Genomic DNA, 5,154 nt, shown 5'->3' with positions numbered 1-5,154 from the left:
TCCCCAACACCTCTCAACCTCCATTCTGCCCCCACCCCGCCAGTGCTCCAACTACTTTCATTTATTGATCGATTTAGTCTCTAAAACCAGAACTCATCTGTGTGTCATACCCATTTTACAGATGAGGAAGCGGAGACTTCCTGAAGGGAACCGCCCAGGAACACAGAGCTGGGACTTGCATGGGAGGACTGGGACTTGAATCACTGTCTGTTCGAGGTAGGAGGCTACACCCTTGACAAGGTGTTGCCTGCCCCCCTCCGGCCCACGTACACACACACATGCACACACACATATACACATTCTGTGAGCACTGAGGCTGTAAAGAGCAGACCTTCACCCTCACTCCCTGTTGGACTCCATGCACACTCTTCCAGGGATCCGTGTCAGCGTCTAAGAGATGCCTTTCCTGCTCTCTTGCTCTTCCTTCTTCCTTTCCTGGCCTGTCCACTTCCTCTCTCTGTCCTGCCCTTCTACCCTCCTTCTGGAAACCCCGTGCACCTCAGGGGAAGGCACCGAATTCACAGGGGGAACTCTTGGGATGCTGGCTGTTAAGACCCTGCAGGCGGAGGAGCCGTCAGCTGAGGAACCAGTGAGCCACAGTCGCCTTGCCAGCAGTCCCAGGAGGTGAGCCAACGCTGTGCCTGTGCCTGTTGGGCTCTGCTGTTGTGCAATCCAAGGTAAGGCCATGGCTGGCATGTGCGGCCACGTGGGACAGGAAGACGTCAGCTCCTTCCTTTGAGGGGGCTGTGAGTCCAGCCCGAATCCTGGCCCCGGTTTCTCTGTCACCCTTAGTAGGTGGCATTTCCCTGGCTGGGCAGTGAGTGGGCTGTGGGACTGCCCAGCACCCTCACAGCCTCCCAGAAGTCTCTGGGCCAGGGTGGGCGCTGACTTTTGTATGGGTGTGGCCTCCAATTGCTTGACATTGAGGCAGAAGCTTAAAAAAACAGCTTTGGGTGGCTGCTTCAGTCACGTTTTCTCCTTCCCTCCGCTCCCCTTCGTGGATGCTTACCCGTTGGGACCCTCTAGGTAAAGGGGCAGCAGCAGGAGGGTTTAAGGACTGTCCTACCCTCCCCACCCTGGGCCGAGTGAGCTTGCAGGTGTCTGTGGTTCCCTGTTGACTCTCCACAGAGGGTCCCAAGTTACTATTGTGTCACTTAATGGTTTTTTGACTTCATGATGGTGTGGACTTGCGCCTGTACAACCATTATGTTTTCTGCTTTCAGGACAGTGTGATGGTAGTTACATGAGATATGCAGCACTGGGTTCCAAGACAGATCTGTGGGGCCGGCGCTGTGGTGTAGTGGGTAAAACCACCACCTGTAGAGCCGGCATCCCATATGGGCAACAGTTCGAGTCCCAGCTGCTCCACTTCTGATCCAGCTCTCTGCTATGGCCTGGGAAAGCAGTGGAAGATGGCCCAAGTCCTTGGGCCCCTACACCCACGTGGGAGACCCAGAAGAAGCTCCTGGCTTCGGATCCATGAAGCTCCAGCCATCGCGGCCATCTGGGGAGTGAACCAGCAGACAGAAGACCCCTCTCTCTCTCTTTCTGTCTCTCTCTGCCTCTGCCTTTCAATTAAATAAAATCTAACAACAACCAAAGACACGTTTGTGATGCACGATTTTGCCCACTCTAGGCGAATGTGCTTTGAGCACAGTTCAGGTAGGCTGGGCTAAGCCATACTGTTCAGGTTAGGTGTTTTGGGTGGATTTTCAACTGATGATATTTGTAACCTGCAACGTGTTTATGGAGACTAAACCCCACAGTCCGCCGAGGAGCGTCTGCCTATGGTCTTGTTCCTGCGCAGCCCTCAAGCCCCAAGAATGGTATCCGGGAACATTCAGCACGCTTTGGCCTGGCCTGGCGTTGGCTCCTGGATGCCAGCCAGTAACCACACCGTGCGAGGGCTGTAATTATCTTCATTCACCACTGAGACAGCTGAGGCTTGGAAGGCAGGGTGCTGGGGAGAGCTCCAGCGTGTCTGGCCTTAATGGTTAACTAACAAGTAAACGGTGAAGCTGGGCGGGCCACGTGTGCTTACTGCAAACCACTTTCATTCCCCTTCACCTGGGTATAGAACACAATCCCACACATGCTTTTCCTAAAATCTTGGAATATTTAAGTAAAAAAAGATCATGTATCTCTCTGTGTTCTTTGTCGATGCTTGATTGAGTGGAAGTAGATATCTATGTTCTCTGTCCATGAATAATCAACTTAAAACCTTCGTTAATTGAGCTCTTACTAAAATGACTTATTACTTCTATATGAAAAGATGATGGGCTAGAAAAAGTATCGAAAGAGAACCAGCCGGCGCCACAGCTCACTAGGCTAATCCCCCGGCTTGCGGCGCCGGCACACCGGGTTCTAGTCCTGGTCAGGGCGCCGGATTCTGTCCCGGTTGCCCCTCTTCCAGGCCAGCTCTCTGCTGTGGCCCGGGAGTGCAGTGGAGGATGGCCCAAGTCCTTGGGCCCTGCACCCCATGGGAGACCAGGAGAAGCACCTGGCTCCTGCCATCAGATCAGCGTGATGCGCCGGCCGCGGCGGCCATTAGAGGGTGAACCAATGGCAAAGGAAGACCTTTCTCTCTGTCTCTCTCACTGTCCACTCTGCCTGTCAAAAAAAAAAAAAAAAAAACAATATCTGTGTGGATATATTTTCTTAGTCTTCCATGTAGACTGCTAACAAAATACCAGAACATTTTTTCAAAGGATTAAATCTTTAACTGGTACCAAAAAAACTTACAGCCAAATGTGTGTTTTATTTGAAGGCAGAGTGACAGGGAGGGAGAGACAGAGATACAAAGAGATCTTCCATCCTCTGGTTTACTCCCCAAATGGCAGCAACAACTGGACTCAGCCTGGCTGAAGCCAGGAGCCTAGAACTCCACCCATATCTCCTACATGGGTGGCAGGAGCCCAAGTTCTTGGGCCATCTTCTGCTGCTCTCCCAGACACGTTCGCAGGGGGCTGGGTTGGAAGAGGAGAGGTCAGAACTTAAACTGGCGCTCAGATAAGGGATGAACCTCACCTGCTGCCTCACAGCACCGGCTTCTACTCAGTTGTTTCCAGCAACATCGCTCATAGCACCTGGTGTCTGTTGGCTCATGAATAGGTTAACAAAGCGGAGTCTTCCGTGTCATGGAATATTATTCAGGCCCCATAAGAAATGAAGGACTGATGTATGCTGCAGATGAACCTGGAACGCACTAAGTGAAAGAAGCCAGCCACAAAATGCCCCAGATGACATGATTTTATTCATACAAAAGTCCAGGGCAAGGAAATCTATAGACAGAAAACAGATTGGGGGTTATTTGGGCCGATGGGGAGTGGAGGATGGCTGTGTTGATAACCAGAAGGTTTCTTTCTTTTTTTAAAAAAAGACTTATTTATTGATTTACTTGAAAGGCAGAATTGCAGAGAGGAGAGGCAGAGAGAGAGAGGTCTATCCATCCGCTGGTTCACTCCCCAGATGGCCTCAATGGTCAGAGCTGCATGGATCCGAAGCCAGGAGCTTCTTCTGGGTCTCCCACATGAGTGTAGGGACCCAAGGACTTGGGCCATCTTCTACTGCTTTCCCAGGCCATAGCAGAGACTGGATCGGAAGTGGAACAGCAGGGATTTGAACCGGTGCCCATATGGGATGCCGGCACTGCAGGCGGCTGCTTTACCCACTCGCTACAGCGCAGGTCCCTTACACAGCCTTCTACTCTGCTGAGTCGTGGTTTTGTTGATGGGTCTGTGGGTCTCTGCTTCTGGGGTAGCAACAATTTGCCTGTGACCTCGCTTCTCCTACTGATCTCAGAAGAGCTGTGATTTTCTTTTCTTTTCTTTTCTTTTTTAAAGATGTATTTATTTATTTGAACGGCAGAGTTACAGAGAGAAAAGGAGAGACAGAGATCTACCATCTGCTGGTTCACTCTTAAACGGCTGCAACAGCTAGGGCTGGGCCAGGCCAAAGTCAGGAGCTAGAAGCTTTTATTTTCTTGTAAGGTGCAAAGGTTTCCTCCCTCTATTACAAAATCTCCAGTGCTCGGCATCAGGCAGTCTGCACCCATCTGTCTTGGAGTTGCCACCACTTACCCTCAGGTGGCTTTGGGCGAGTAAACCGGCGTCTCTGGGTCTCCATGTTCTCAGCTGCTGAGACAATGGATCACTGACCCAAGAATCCTGGAACAGAATTCAGCTTAGTGTTGGTGAAGGGCAGCTCCCAGACTTTCTAGAAAATGGCTGATTTTCATGGTTTTCATCTGCGCCTTTCGAAACAGTGAGGAAGCCCATGCTGTGGTGTAGCAGGTAAATCCTCCACCTGCGGCGCCAACATCCCATATGGGCACCAGTTCGAGTCCCGGCTACTCTGCTTCTGATCCAGCTCTCTGCTATGGCCTGGGAAAGCTGTGGAGGATGGCCCAAGTCCTTGGACTCCTGCACCCGTGTGGGAGACCTGGAAGAAGCTCCTGCCTCCTGGCTTCAGATCAGCCCAGCTCCAACCTATCTGAAGCAGATGGAAGGTTTCTCTCTGTCTCTTCCTCTCTCTCTGTAACTCTGCCTTTCAAATAAATAAAGACTGCTTCAAACAAGGAAAGAAACAGCAGTTCAGAAATGCCGTGCTGAACGAAAGAGGCAGAACTGGGACACAGGCAGTTTGTGGTGGTCGGGGGAGCCTGGCAGAGAAGCCAGCATCCTAATGGATGTCCTCTTCCCGTTTTAGGAAGTAAGGCTGTTTTTAAAATTATTTTTTGTTTGATTGGAAAGACACACACACACACACACACACACAGAGATGGAGTGATCTCCCATTTGTTGGTTCATCCCGGATGCCCTGTCCTGTGTGAGGGGCAGGGATTCCACTACCCGGACCATCACCTGCTGCTCCTGTGGTTTGTGTTAGCTGCTGAGACTCCAGCCCCGGCACTTTGATGTGGGATGTCCCACGTGGCATCTTAACTGCCGAGCCAAGCACCTGCCCACCATCATTTCTGCATCCAGCCTGTAAATGGACAGAGGTGGAAACAGATTCTGAAAGACAAAAATGGAGCTCCAGGAAAGTTTGGGGAGGTGGCCAGCTGACTTGCGCAGCTGTTTCTGCGCCTGAGCGGAATCTGGGAAGCAGCGTGGAAGGGGAAAACCGAGGGAAAGGACGCGTGTGCGACTCTTT

This window comes from Oryctolagus cuniculus, chromosome 11, assembly GCF_964237555.1.
Source record: "Oryctolagus cuniculus chromosome 11, mOryCun1.1, whole genome shotgun sequence".
NCBI lineage: Eukaryota > Metazoa > Chordata > Mammalia > Lagomorpha > Leporidae > Oryctolagus > Oryctolagus cuniculus.
Note: the sequence above shows the minus strand (reverse complement) of the source record.